This window comes from Thamnophis sirtalis, unplaced genomic scaffold (genome assembly GCF_051295495.1).
Source record: "Thamnophis sirtalis isolate CommonGarterSnake01/CBP01778 unplaced genomic scaffold, rThaSir2_p1.2 scaffold_1, whole genome shotgun sequence".
Classification (NCBI taxonomy): Eukaryota; Metazoa; Chordata; class Lepidosauria; order Squamata; family Natricidae; genus Thamnophis; species Thamnophis sirtalis.
This window is the reverse complement of record NW_028261381.1, coordinates 48,023,133-48,039,004: the sequence shown is the minus strand read 5'-3', so window position 1 is coordinate 48,039,004 and position 15,872 is coordinate 48,023,133. Positions and strand designations below refer to the sequence as shown.

The following is a 15,872-nucleotide window of genomic DNA, read 5'->3' as shown; positions in this document are numbered from 1 at the left end:
ATAGATAAATAATTACAGGCTATGAGAGAGGTAGCCAAAACAGTCTTTATAAAAGGAAACAACTTTGGAGAGTTAAGCTTTTATTGTTGTTGTCTAATGCAGCAGATATTTCAGGGCATTTTAATCTGTAGCTCCTTATTGTTGGAAATATAAAGGGGAGAACAACATCATATCCAGCACCTAGCAAGCATGTTGTTTGGACACAAAATAAAAGAAACCAAATTACTACAAAGGAAATAGAAGCATCAGACAGAGCAGCTTCCCTGAACATGGATGACCTGGATCATCTTAAACTTAGATGGTGACTTTGGTGTATGTATTCGCAAGTTTTCCCATGAGATTATTAAAAGCTTGGTGGAACCATTGAAAATTAGTTTAATCACTTATCTTCAGTGAAGGAGGGAGAGTGGGAGAAAAATACTGATAAATACAGGTAGTTCTTTACTTAATGACTGTAATTGAGTCCAAAATGTTTGTTGCTAAGCAAGATAGCTGTTGAGGTGTGAATTTTGCCCCATTTTGCAACCTTTCTTAAAACAGTTGAGTGAATCACTACAGTTTTAAAGTTAGTGACGTGGTTGTTAAGTGAATCTGGCTTCCCCACTGACTTTGCTTGTCAGAAGGTCACTAAAGGTGATCACATAACCCCAGGATACTGCAACCGTCATAAATATGAATCAGTTGCCAAGTGTCCAAATTTTGATCATGTGACCATGGGGGATGCTACAATGGCAGTAAGTGTGAAAACTGGTCATACGTCACGTTTGTCAGTATCTTTGTAACTTCAAACAGTCACTAAACAAATGGTTGTAAATGGAAGACTACCTGCAACTTCTATTGCCTCACTTTACAATACAATACAATAGCAGAGTTGGAAGGGACCTTGAAGGTCTTCTAGTCCAACGCCCTGCCTAGGCAGGAAACCCTATACCGTTTCAGACAAATGGCTATCCAACATCATCTTAAAGACTTCCAGCATTCACAACTTCTGGAGGCAAGCTGTTCCACTGATTATCGTTCTAACTGTCAGGAAGTTTCTCCTCAGTTCTAATTTGCTTCTCTCCTTGATTAGTTTCCACCCATTGCTTCTTGTTCTACCCTCAGTGCCTTGGAAAATAGTTTGACTCCCTCTTCTTTGTGGCAACCCCTGAGATATTGGAACACTGCTATCATGTCTCCCCTAGTCCTTCTTTTTCTTAAACTAGACATACCCAGTTCCTGCAACTGTTCTTCATATGTTTTAGTCTCCAGTTCCCTAATCATCTTGCTCTTCTCTGCACTCGTTCTAGAGTCTCCACATCTTTTCTACATCATGGCGACCAACACCAGAACAATTCCATGAGAAGTTTCCCGATAAGCCGAAGGGTTCCCCTGGGGGGGAAGAGGTGGTTAATTGTGTTATGTTAACTTTTATGTTATTCTCTTTTCAGGAAACGTTTTTCTTCTGAGGAGAGGCTGCCTGTCAGGCCTCCAGTTATATCCCTTTTAGGATCTCTTCCACACTCTCTCTTATTTCATTATGCTGTTTCATTAGTGTAGTAGTTGGGAGGGGGGAATAGAAAGGAGTAGAATTGTGGAATGTGTTGTTGTCATTCTTTTCTAGAAGCCCAAGGTCATCTTTTGTCTCCTCACCTCTGCACCTGAACTGGAACCAGTTGGGTGGAGATGCCAACATGAGCGAAGAAGATTGGACCATGTGATGGATTTATGGGTGTGGGGATAAGATCATGAACTTTCAACTGGGTGGAATCCCAGGAAGTTTCAGATTTGGGATTCCACAGATGTAGTAAGATGTCTGACTTATTAAATTGGAACTTTAAGGATAGTTTTGCCTTGGACTCTGATTTAATTCTGCATGATACTTGGAACGCTGACATGGTTTGCTTAACCACTGCAGCATTTACTTAACAACAAAGTCATAAAATTGGATCATGTCACCAACCCGTTTTTAAAATTATCATGACATAACGACCATTATGAGCAGGCTCCGTTATGGTTGTATATCAAGAACTACTTGTATAACCCCATGATGGAACTCAGAGAATTCCTGACAATTCCCTTGCGTATTTCAAAAAGAACATAAGGTTCAGTGGACTTAGATAGGTCTCCTATGAGTGCGAAGGGACGCCAAATTAAGCCAAGCAAAGTTAGGTCTGGTACATGGAGGGAAGACGACCAGAGAATCTAAGAATTGTCAACCAGACTGGGAAATCTTAAAAACGTCTTGAAAAAAACAACAATGATCAACTTTAATAATGCTGCTAAGAAAACTATATTACAGATGCATCTATGATGCATGGAATGGCCATGGGATCATGTATGGCAGGGATGGCGAACCTATGGCACACGTGGCAGAGATGGCACACAAAGCTCTCTCTGTGGGCACAGGCACTGTTGCCAACTGGTCTTTGTGGGCACTGGAGCACCAGGAAATGGCCTGAAAATGGCCAAAAAATCACCCCCAAAACAGGCTGGTTTCTGGGCCATTTTCAGGCTGTTTTGGGGGTCATTGAAAATGGCCCAAAACGGCCTGAAAAATGGCCTGCAAAATGACCCAAAATCACGCTGTTTGTCAGGTCCTTTTCAGGCTGTTTGGGGACTGTTTTTTGGGCCAAAAAAGATCCAAAAATAGCCTGAAAACAGCCTGAAAACTGCCCAAAATGCCCCCAAAACAGGCAGTGTGCACTGGCCAGTTGGTCTTTGGGTTTTCGGCACTCTAGCACGCCGACATGCATGCGCACACACTCCGGTTTGGGCACTTGGGTGCTGAAAAGATTCATCATCACGGATGTATGGAATACCATGGGATGACCTCAGTTTGAAAAAGAGTTCACTTTCTTTTACTTATCTGAAGTCAAACAAAGTCAAAAACACAAACAAGATAAATTGTGGTTTAAGGTTGCATAATTTTGAATTACTGTTGCCAAATTTTGCATATTAGGAATTTTCATTTCTTATGTGGGTGTGGTCCTGCTTCTCTATTTTCTGCCTTGACTTTCAAAGTGTTCTATTACTGAGGCAGGATTGCAGTACATTTCTTCAATGGCTTTGGAAATGGGAAGGTTTAGAAGAACAGGCCATGGCTCAATGCCCAAGTTCTTTTAACCTAGATTGAAAGAAAACCAAACAAAGTCATTCTTGGCTAGTTTTTGAATGGAAGACTAGCAGGATATCACAAGTTGTAGAGTACATTGAATAGTTGAATGAAAATCCAGAAATGGTCTATCACTGTATCATAAAACATCAACTTCTCCATGGAGTCACCAGGATAGGAGTCAACTTGATTAAGAGAGACTCACATTCCTTACTTCCACACATTCAGATGTACTCCCAAATCCTCACATATAGCTCACTCATAGTGCCTGGATGCTTAATTAAATCATGGCACAATAGGATGAATTCAGTGGTGGGATTCAAATAATTTAACAACCGGTTCTTTGCCCTAATGATTTCTTCCAACAACCAGTTCACCAAACTGCTCAGAAAGTTAACAACTGGTTCTCCCGAAGTGGTGTGAACTGGCTGAATCTCACCACTGGCTGAATTGCCACCAGTCTAGCTAGCATAGTAAATACTAAACAACTATGACACACACACACACACACACACACACACTTTAGTCCAACAACTGAAACTCTAATGTTACGTAGTTTGCTCTCTAATGCTGTTCACTGGAGCACAATATCCACGTTTAAGGCATATTATATAACCTACTAAGTATAAATATTCTGTAGTTGCTTCTATAGAAGCAGATAAGGAATTAAGGAGTGATACTCAGCATTCTCTTCTGCACTGACACAGCTACTGAATCCCTTTGGAACTAAATCATTTTTCTACAGGCTTAGCTACATCGGCAGATTAAAATAATAAATGGTTTGTTGTAGGCAAGACACATTCAAGGCCATCTGCAAAGGTTGCTAGCAAGTAAGCAGGCACAACAAAGCACCAACAGGATACAACACAACAGCCTGCTTTTGGCACACACAAACACACACACAGCCTGCTTCCTTGCCTGCAACCGCTAATGACTGATCACTTAAGGGTACTTTCAATGCATTTGCTTCTTCCTTTTTAAAGGGCACCAGGCAATTTACATGTTCTACCTCCAAATTCTGCACTGCTTCTAGGAAGTCACATTTTCCAGAGCAAGCCAAGTCCCGGATTTTGTACTAGAGAAAATATAATACATATGGCTGGTGGACTAGTTGGAAAGATGATCAGCTTGATGCTCTAGGGCCTTATGCTGTCCTTGGCCTAATTAAAACAGCCTCCCCACCCACTCAGTGACTAATTGAGACTGTTGGCAACAGCTATTTTCCCCCTTCCTGGTAGTCTTTAGAAGAAAGAGTGGAAAGAAAACATGAAGGGATATGGAAGGAACGAAGGAAATTTTGCTCATATTTGCCATTATTCTCATTGGCTTTAAAGCCTCCCATTGATGGCATATGACTTGATGGCCTGGAGGGGGAGGGGGAGAGGGGAACCACCGGCCCGCCACTTGCACAGACCAATTCCAAACGGGCCACACCCAATATTAGGCGGTGACCTGGGGTAACGGAAACCTGGAAGTTTGCGCTCCGGAACACTGCTCTTTCAGGTTTTGGTGCTCCTGCATGCACGAAGGCTAGCTGACCAGCACAGGAACACAGAAGAGGAGCCAACGAGGCCATGCGTCCCACACAGGATGGCTCTACATGCTGTTTCCTGCATGCGTGCCATAGGTTTGCTACCACGGATTTATATCCTACGTTCTGATTCCGGTCAAACTGTATTCACTGTTCAAAGACAGGGTGTTCTTATTTTTCTAAAGGCTTTATTTAGCTCTCTTCACTGCTCAACGCCTTTCCCCCGAGGGCACCTTTTTCAAAAGGTATTTTGGCACCTGAAGTTGATCTGTTTTCCTAGGCACAGTTTCTATTCAAATTTGTGACCTAACATGTTTTGCCTCTAAATAGCAGTTGGAAAATTGTGACATGAGCTCTGTTACCACAAACTCTCCTGAAAGGAGTCAGTGCAATGCAAATGGCACCAAAAAGGGCTTAGTGGAAAACCTACACAAGGCGGGCAAAAGGGTGGCTGGTCCTAGCAAATCCACTCTAACACCCAACATCACGAATCCGATAATAGCCCTGTGGGTTGCCAGAGCAAAATCAAGCTTAGTTTCACAGGTCATTATTATTATTGAGTTAACCAGGCCTTTGGATATACTGTATTTATTCATCTCTTAAATTATTTCCCTGTGCCTGTTTGCAAAATATTATTGCTTGGCTGACTGTTTCCTCAACAATGAAACCCGTTGTTTCCCCCAAAATAAAACCAGGTCTTATATTAATTGTTTCTCCAAAAGATGCATTAGGGCTTATTTTCTGATTAGGTGTTATTTTCAGGGGAATACAGTACTAAATGCATCCATCTGGCTGATGAGCTTAACTGGGGCTTATTTTTGGAGTAGGGCTTATATTATCAGCATCATGAAAATCATGCTAGTTTATTTTCTGGCTGGGTCTTATTTTTGGGGAAACACAGTAGGATATTGCAAGGTTAGCATACATGAGAAGCCTGGCTTTTTTCTAGCCTAAGCAGGACCTAAGAAATCCTGAGGCTGGGTTCACACATGCTTAAACAGAGTGCCGAAAAGGGAGCACATGTGCGCTCAACGTGGCACTGAGTGCCGAAAAGGGAGCACTTCATGCATTCTCGTCTTGGCCACAACCAGGAAGATGAGCTGCCCAGGGGGCATGTGCATGCTGGAAAATGTACTTCCGGTTTCTGGTATGTGCGCCAACTGGCAAGTTTTCTGGTTACTACCACAAATGTGCATGCGCCAATCAGCTGGCTGGCATGCATGCTCACACTGGAATATGGAAGACCAGCTCTTCCAGCTTACGGCACTGCCACATACACAAAGGCCAGCTGACTGTCGCGTGCACCTGTGTGCCAGAAATCTGGAAGAGGAATGGGCAACATCGAAAGAGGAATGGACAACCTATGGCATACCATAGGTTTACCATCACAGTGCTAAACCAATGTTATAAAACATTCTTTGCCCAAACAAATGATTACTTAATATAATTATCTGATTCATAGCACAGTGAGCCAGAAATCATCCAACCCTATTTAGCCTAGTCAGGTGTGTTTTGTGTACTAAACCTGAAGAAAACTAGGAGACACTTTACATTTACAGAATTTGGCAGTATAGATAGACCTTGACATACAACCCAATGGAGCCCAACTTTTTCTGTTGCTAAACAAGGCAAGTTAAATGAGTTGTGCTTCATTCTTTCTTTTTTTGCCGCAGTTAAGTGAATCATGCAGATATGAAGTGAATCTGGATTTCTCCATTGACTTTGCTTGTTGGAAGGCAGCTGGGAAGGTTACAAATGGTGATCATATGACCCCGGGACAGTACAACTGTCATAAGCACATGCCAGTTGCCAAGCACCTGAATTCTGATCACGTGACCATGGAAATGCTGAAATGGTTGTTAAGTGTCACAAAACCCATTCATAATTCATTTTCTCCCCAGGGCCTTAGTAACTTCAAACTTCAAATGATTGCAATCTGTACAAGGCTAGGTCTTTATTGCAAAACACTGGAAAAAATTCTGTAGAATGTTTCTACTGGATCCTCAGTATTTAAAAAATTAACATGACAGCCAAATTAATGTAGCATTGTTAATCTATAGCTTGAAGTTCAATTGGCTATTAGCTTTATTGACAATTCCTACAATCGAATATCCACATGTGTATAAAGATCATTTTGGACAAAGCTATTCAGATGGATGTTTAAAATGTGTTTGTAATCTCTCCCTCTCCCTCTCTCTCTCCCTCTCTCTCACACACACATATTTATGTAAATAAGAATGAATTTATTATTAAATAATAAAGAAGTCAATCAATTGCTGCTTTGGAAAAAGTATTTTTAGAGAGCTATGTACTTAAAGGAAATAGGTTGAGTGCCATGCTGTGTGTTTTCTATGTGTGCGTAAATGTATTGAATGAAACCATGAACCCCAATTTGATGGGGTTCCACAACCCTCTTGTCTCCCTTCTCTTCCAAACAGCAGATGCAGGGAGGCCCAATCTATCTTTTTATTAAAAGATGTAAAGTTAGACCCCTTCCCTCCTTTTTGTCTGGTCAAAAAAATAAAACTTAGTGTGACTTCTTCTCCTTGAAAAACAAAATTGAGTTGCTATCTGAATGACAAGAAGTGCACAAAAGCAATTACCCCCAAATTCTTTTTCCTAGTCCAACTCCTTAATTCATATCATTTTGGATTGAGGGGTGAGGAATAACTGCTTTTGGAAAATGTTTTTCTATCCAGATAATTGATACTCCCTAACTTTCTATTAACAAATCTTTACTTGATGAATCACTAAAGCTGAGACAACTTTATTCCATTGCAGCAGTATTGTCGTATATTAAATATGAGTTATTAAATTTTTGATGAACTGCTTAATTTATGCAATCAATAAACAGCATTCATCCAGTGAAAGACCTGTTGTTTTGTATGATCACTGTTCTTTTTTATTTCTTTCAATAAAGCAATGCAGTACGATAGGAATAAAATGATAAAAATGTAAAAAGATGCAAGTAATAATAATAAAAAAACTATTATGGCAAATCAGAAGTATTTCATAGTTAATTCAATTGCTTATCTTGGCCATAATATTGATATGGAAACTTGGACATTTATTTAGTGTGCAGAATACTTTTTTTCTGTCTTTAGATTTTAAAGGATTCTTTTAAAATTACTTTTGGGGATCATTGTGTTGTCAGTAATAATCTGAAAAGGGGATGGATTTAAACTAATTCTCCCATGTCGGGGAAAGACCCTCAACTGCTTCCATCACCATGTTCTCAGCAAACTGAAAACTCACCAAGTTTAAAGGTAATTTATTTGGAGACCAAATGTGGTTTTTCTTTCGGTTACATCTAATGGACAGTTTTATCTCAGGTTTGCTCCCCAAAAATACTGCAGCAAAGAACAATTTAAATTGACATCACCTACTTAAATTCTGTATTACAGTTCATGCTCCGATTTCAGAATTCAACTACTTCATCCATCAGCAAGGGAACTAGTTTTTTGCTATAAATTTGGAATTTTCATTTCTGAACCAGAGAATTGCAAGGATCAATCTACAATAGGGTGCAGGCCTGGACTGATTAAACCTGTGCTCAGGTTTTGCTCTTGATGAAACAGTAGCTTCATGGAATCCTTTCCCCTCAGCATTCATTTGGTATGACAATAAAATAAAATACAGGTTGTCCTCAACCTACAACAGTTCCTTTAGTGACCATTCAGTTACAATGGCACTGAAAAAAGTGACTTATGACCATTTTTCAGAGTTACAACTTTTGTAGCATCCCCCTGATCATATGCTTCAGATGGTTGGTAACTGGTTCATACTTATGACTGTTGCTGTGTCCCTAGACCATGTGATCCCCTTTTGCGACCTTTTGACAAGCAAAGTTAGTGGGGAAGCCAGACTCACTTAACAACCAGGTTACTAACTCATCAACTGCAGTGATTTACTTAACAACTGTGGGGGCAAAATTCACCTAAATGTCTCAAGTAATAAGAGAAATGTTGGGTTCAATTGTGGTTGTAAGGCAACCACAATTCTTGACCTACAGTGCAGGGCTGCTGTGAAGGTACATTTCACTCCACCCCACCATCTTTATATGGAAAAGTTAGCAAAATGGATTATAAATAAGTAATATGGACTTAGCTATCAATCAATATATTTCTGCCATTTATATATTATTTAGAGCATTTATACTCTGCTCTTCAGCCAGAAAGGCTTTCAGAATGATGGTTGTGTTTGTGTATGTGTGTGTATGTGTGTGTGTGTGTGTGTGTGTGTTGTTGTTGTTTTTTTGCTACTGAAAGCTTCTATTGGACTGGATTCAAAATGTGAACTGATTTGGAAACTTGGATACCTCAGCTGCATTAGATAAGAAAAATGGGTCAAAAAGAGATTTGTGGAAATTCAGATGTTTGCTGTTCCCTACTTTTGTTGTAAAATTACCTATCCCATTGCTTACAAAAAGACTTAGGTAGAATTGATCGTATTTTCCATGACGCTTGGGCGTGCTCATTATGGGTAATTAGGTAAGAGAGCCTTAATTGATCTGAAGTCCCACCTCTGGCATTCTTTAAAGTTAAGTCTCTTGGACATTTGCCCAGTGACAGTAACAAAACAAAAATCAATCCCCCTATTAATTTCTAATAAGAGGTAATATATGACTGATGCTTCCTGTTGCTTTCTTTTTAATTACCCAATTCCTGTACCTTTTTATTCTTCATAAATCAGCCATGATTTCAGTGTCACAAATTCTGTGTCTTAATATTGAAGCTACTGATTGACGATCTAGCACTGCTGAGTTGGGCACAGCAAACTAAACACTTTTCAGAATTCCAGAATTCTTATTGTGGATTACTTTCTGAAAATATTTTGGGAGAATTTACTCTGGGAAGCTAACAGAGAGAAGTCAGTGGGGAAGCCAGGAGGCACCTGTTAGTCTGAGTCTAGCAAGCAAGCAAGTGGCTGCTCCTGGGTGAGAGAGGGGATGAGGGGGGTACATGGGTTTCTGGGAGGGGTGCTGGATGATTGGGAAGGGTGTGTGATTGGGAAGAGTACATGGGTAGGCAGTATAGGTCAGGAAGGGTGCTCAGATATCCACAAAAGTTAGGTAAGGCACACAGGAGGGCGGTGATAGCATAGGCTGAGAAGGATGCATGGGGCTCATGAGGATGTGCAAGAGGTGCTGCATGGGTCAAGCAGGGTGGACAGTCAAGGGATGGCATAGGTAAAGAATAATGAATGAGGGTCACAGGAGTATGTGACAGGTGCCATACACGCCAGAGATGGCATGTGGGTGGTGGCAATGTGGATTGGGAAAGATGCCTGGGAGTGTTTAAGAGTGTGCAAGAGGTGCCATGCAGCTCAGAGATGGTGCAAGGAGGCTGGCAAGAGGTGGGAAGGGTGCATGGACTACTCAATACCTGCTGCATGTCAGGACTGATGTGTATTGAGAAGGGTGCATGGAGGGATTCAGGAGGTGCTGTGTGGGTTAGGGATGGAATATATACCTGGAGATTTAGTGGGTTTTGGCAACCAGAGACAGGCCCAGATTAAGAGACTGCTGGATGGGAGAGGGAAGATGATGTTCAGGGTAGCCGTGTGATCCGGGGAAGGCACACAGGGTAGCCTCCCCTTTCCATTAGGCAGGTAATTTCTGGGTAAGGGGGGAATGAGTGACTGGGAACATGTCTTCGATTGTTGAAAATGCAGATCACATGACGGCAGCAGCAGCCCATGGCACATCAGCAGTCACAACTTCTCCAAATAATGGGTCATGGGTTCCAGATTTTGGACACATTCTGTAAGTTAGCATACTTGTGGTCCCAGATTCAAAATTGTTGACCTATGACACATTACTTTGTCCAGGTAAAAGCCATGACGACAGTTTTAGTAGTACACAGCTTGTTTCCTTGTATAATTACTAGTGCAGTCTAATGCTTGTTTAATAGGATGAATTTCCATATTATAGCAGTTAGCAATAGCAGTTAGACTTATATACCGCTTCATAGGGCTTTCAGCCCTCTCTAAGCGGTTAACAGAGTCAGCATATTGCCCCCACAGTCTGGGTCCTCATTTCACCCACCTCGGAAGGATGGAAGGCTGAGTTAACCTTGAGCCGGTGAGATTAGAACCGCTGAACTGCAGATAACAGTCAGCTGTAGTGGCCTTCAGTACTGCACCCTAACCACATAAGTGTTACCATAGAGCCATTCTGATACACAGAGAGAATGTGGGACACTTATTGTCGCAGGTACCAAAGTAGCTAATGGACGTCTTAAGAACACTGAAACTTAGAATCAATCCATGTATCCTCCTGCCAACTGCTACCAACTACAAGGAAAAAACAGTAAATGGAGCAGTTTCAACTTTTTCCTTTGAAACTAAGGATAGAAGCCAAGGTGGCGCAGTGGTTAAATGCAGCACTGCAGGCTACTGCTAGATCAGCAGGTCAGCGGTTCAAATCTCACCGGCTCAGGGTTGACTCAGCCTTCCATCCTTCCGAGGTGGGTAAAATGAGGACCCAGATTGTTGGGGGCAATATGCTGACTCTCTGTAAACCGCTTAGAGAGGCCTGAAAGGCCTATGAAGCGGTATATAAGTCTACTGCTATTGCTATTGCTATTGCTATAGAAGATCTGCCTTATTGCTACTATCCCCCACCCTTCCCCCCTCCCAAGAAACAAGTTTCTTAACAAAGGCAAAACACTCAAGTACAACGTTTCTGACAAAATTCTACTCTTTTTAACTTACAGCCTGACTGTTGGCATTTTGCCATATGTAACAACCAATATAAACATATGCTCTCTTAATCATTAGCTTTTTTTTTTTTTTTTTTTGCCTTCCAGTCAATGTTGATTCCTGGCAGTTGCCTGGACAAGTCTCTGCTGGGTATTTTGGCCAGATTTTAGAAAAGATTTGCCTTTGCCAGCTTCCTATGGCTGAGAGTGTGTGATTGGTCCGAGGTCACCCAGCATTTGCTTTATTTTTAAGGTAGGACTAGAAGTCACTGTCTCCCAGTTTCTAGTCTGGTGCCTTAATCACTAACTAAGCTAGCTTTAGGCCCAAATGTGTCTCAACCTTGGTGGCTTGAAGAGGTATGGATATTAACTCACTCAACATGCTGACTGGAAAATATTGAGAGTTGAAGTCCACATATCTTAAAGCTGCCAAGGTTGAGGAACATGGTTTAGGCAAAGAAAGATGTTGCTTGTAAGAGATACTGGCAGTCATAAGGCCAATCCTTATCAAGAGAGGTGCAGTAGGGAATGTTTGATGTCTGATAATTTGCTCTATTTTGTGATCACATTTAAAAAGTTAGGAAACATTTAAGAATTTGATGGCAGAGAAATTCACAACGAGTAGGCTGAACAACGCGTATATTGTTCAGAGCATTTTTTTTAAAAAAAATCTTAAATGAAACTTTTCATTCATAAAACTTATGCCAACCAGCATGGCCTAAAATGTGTACTCTCAATAAATCCTGAGGTTACGGAACTGGGAAGGCTAGTTTATGCCCACAATAAAAACATTTAGAAGCAAGATGGGAATCAATTGAATGTTTCATTCAAAAGCTCATCTTTTCCTTCATGTTATTTCACAGAAAGAGTGAAAAATTTCATGCCTTCCTAATCTAATCCACTGTTTACAATAGATATGAAATAGTAGCGGATAGATATAATTTTCTCCTCAATAGTTTAATCCAGCATTCAAGCAGTTAAGTATTTTGCGGCTGCCTTGCTCAGATGCCACCATCTAACTCTGCTTTGTGGAATTAAAAAATAATGATAACAGGGATGTGGTTAATGCTTGAATGGGGGACCACCAGAAAATCATAAAGCTGCAAGTTAGACTGGAAACTTATTCTTGACAACAAAATCATGTCCATGGTCATTAGGAATAGAGCCCAACCTCAGTTATTTTTACAGATCTTGCTAATAGACTTAGAACTTACTTCATTGTCACTTTGAATGTACACTAATAGGCATCCATTAAAATGAAATTTCATCGCATACAGCTCTCAATGGGTCTTCCCTTTAAGATATAGAACTGAAAAAGTATGTGTTTTTAAAAATGACCTACTCTGACATATTCTTCTCATTGTATTCCTTCTTTGCCATTATTTAATTTATTTTTCTATTATTTTACTACTGTTCTGCTTACACTCCTTTCATTTTTCTTCCTGTTTGTTATTATAAGCCCCTAGAGTACCCCCCCCCCACGGCAACAGCAAATAAATTCAGCAAATAAATTCAACAAATAAATAAATCGGTGGTAGGTAAACATAAAAGATTTTTACTGGAAACTTCCCCCCACCCCACTAAAGTCGACTAGTGGGACAAGGTTGCTACAACAGAACGAATCGAAGCAACACAGCCTATAATATTAAAGTAATCCAGGTGCACCAAGGGGAAAACCAGGAGCAGGCGACGGAGTAGCGCTACAAGCGATATACACCCCAAGACCGACATTCATCCAAAACAGGTTTCAAGTCGCTCTTGCACCGTCGCTTTAAACAGCACCCACAAACCGGACCCTGCATACACGCTTCAGAAAGCGGGAGCCCCGTAAACGGCCCTCTTTTTTTTTATCTTAACGCCATGCAGATTATTCCTCTAAATCTAAGACATGAGAGCGGCCGAACGATTAGTTTCCGGAAGGAGGGGAAGATGAAGGAGAAAAACGGCTCCCCCTTCCCCCCACTCTACACGCCAGACTCTTTGAAATTAAAATAAAAATCATTGGCTTTTAGAGTAAAGCGGAGCAAGAGAGAAACACAAGCGGGAGTGGAGAGGAGAGAGACTCGCCCGGAAGGGAAGACGAGGCGAGCGAACTTGGAGAGGAGGGTGAATCGAGACGGGAACCGACCAAGCCGCGCAAAGCATGTCTCGTAGGGATTTTTTTGGGCGGGGAGGCGGCTGGCTGCGAAGCCCTTCCATTGAGGGGGGGGCATCCATTGAGACTTGCCATTGAGGGGCGCGGCCTGTGGCTCGCAAGGGACCCAAGAAAGGGAAAAGGGGGCTTCCCTAGGCAGCAGGAGGCGAAGGCAGCGTCGCCTGTCGACCGGGCCCTTCCCGGCGCCTTAGGGGCTCCCCTATAAGCGCCTCTTCCACCCTTTTTCTTCAAGCAATAGCTCCTCGCTCCCTCCCACCCCCTCCCCCCGCTGGTCTTCCACGCACGGCCAGCAAATGGCATTCAGCCACGCAGCGCGAGAAGCCGCGACCGAATTGGGAGTCCAAGCCCAAGGGACGCCTGTTCGTGGTTCCCCCGCTGGGCTCCCCGCGTTCGGCCGGCTGTTCTACTCACCGCTCTACGGGGTCCGGGAGGGCAGACGACGAAGCGAGGTTGAAAGTGGGCGCTTTTTATTTTTTATTTCTTCATTTATTTGGCCGCTCTCGTAGGGCGAGGGAATTAAAAACGGCGGACTCCTCCCCCTTCTCCTCTTGCCAGCTCCGTGTTGCTTTCCCCGCCTCGCTCCACGAGCGAGCTCGACCTGCCTGCCTCCTGATCCGGGCCTGGCACCGGTGCACGTGTTATGTGCGAGGGGGGCTTCGGCCGCTGTTGAGGAAGTGCCGCGGTGCCCTTCGCCGCCTCTCCGGGATCCGAGACGCTGGGGGAAAGCGGCAGGGTGGGTGGCTCAAAGCCCCGCCGCGCTCTTACCTCTTGTGGGACGGTGGATCCTGAGCTCCGGCTCCTGGCACAAAGAGTCCAAATCCGTCTGGCTTTTTGATTGCTTTATCCGGAAAAACGCGCGTGCAAATGGCGAACAACCAGGTTTAATTTAAATAGGCAAACCTAGTTAAAAATCTACCCGAAAGGGAGCTAATTAGGTCGTTCATTCGACCCAAATCGGTTTTGGTTTGCAACAGATGTGATTCCCCCACGTCTTGAGAGGCCAATAGATCTCAGGTGAATCTACCTCCGTCTAATATTTTGATGCTGAAAAGTAATCTCACTTTGAGCTCCGAGAGATAAATGCAGTCAATATTATATAAAAGTTGTGTCCAATACAAGGGAGTCTAGTTGATTTTGAAAAAGCTGAGCGGGTTTTGAGTTGGTTCCTCCTTGGGAAGGAGACCACCAAGAAATCCAAGGCATAGGGAAGCCTCCTCAGTCTTGCTCCAAAGAAAAGCTTACACTGAGTTGAGAAGCTCAACAGGGACCTGAGGTTGGGAAATGCTGTTGCATATTAAAGAAAACTCTTCTGATTAATTGTATGTGTGTAAATGAAACTGACATTTACAATTGAGAGACATTGTTGATATACAGTCTCATCTCAGGTTTACTAGTCCCTATATTTGAGCTCAGCTTTTCTTACAGGAATGTTGCAAAAACAACAGGGGGTGAACAATACGTGGATAATCAAGATTTAAATAAAACCGGCAATTGTACATTTCTAGGGTTCTTTTTATTGTTAGCTAGCTGATAACCTGGTGCTGCCCTGGTATTTATTTATAGGGGAAAAATGTCCAGACCAAACATAATTTCTAATGTTGGATTCCCCCCCCCCCCTACCAGAGGGAGTCCCCTTGTGGAGTACTGTGAATCCGTTACCATGGCAACTCCACTGCATTGTACAATAGAAACCATTTGAAGGCACAACAGGCTGTATCATAACAGAACACCCCCCCCCTGAGGTGTGTTAGGGGTGTCTTATCCCCACAGTATTTGTTTCCAGAGAGTAAGACATCTGTGTACCAAGTTTGGTTGAGATTGAGGAGTTCCAGAGTTATGCTGGAATATACACACACACACACACACACACACACACACACACACACACACACACACACACACACACACACAAGATTACATCAATGTATAAAGCTTCCCTTCCCATTTATGATTCTGAATAGAAAAATAATTAAAAACAAAAGCATCAATTAATGAGATAAATAGAAGCCCAGTCTGCGTATTTAAAATTGATAACTTTTGCTATAACGATGTAACTCTATGCAATTGACCAGAACTAATCCAAAAACAAATTTAGAATAATTGAGGAAAAGTTTTTCATTTCTCAATTAGTTTCAGCTTCAGCATTTCATCAAGTCTTTTCTGGAATTATCTTTTTCATACATGACAATCGTCATAAATATAATGTGAGCTAAAAATGACCACAACAGGTGGCAGCGCATAGCTGACCTTGGTTGACTCAGAACAGAGATTAATCTATAGATAGAGAAAAAAATCATCCTGTAGGAAGGCAATGGTGGTCACTTAAGTGTAATGTTTCCCAACCTTAGGAATTTTAAGACGTGGACTTCAACTCCTAGAATTCCCCATTCA

At 42.1% G+C, this 15,872-nt stretch overlaps 1 protein-coding gene across 1 annotated transcript in view; it reads right to left on the bottom strand.

The window, feature by feature from the left end:
- Positions 1-14,037, bottom strand: part of STEAP3 (STEAP3 metalloreductase) — a 31,935-nt gene extending 17,898 nt beyond the window's left edge. The window contains exon 1 of the mRNA XM_014056642.2: positions 13,893-14,037. The gene's annotated coding sequence lies outside the window, so the exon portion shown is untranslated. The remainder of the gene's footprint in view (positions 1-13,892) is intronic.
- Between the last annotated feature and the right edge of the window lie 1,835 nt (positions 14,038-15,872).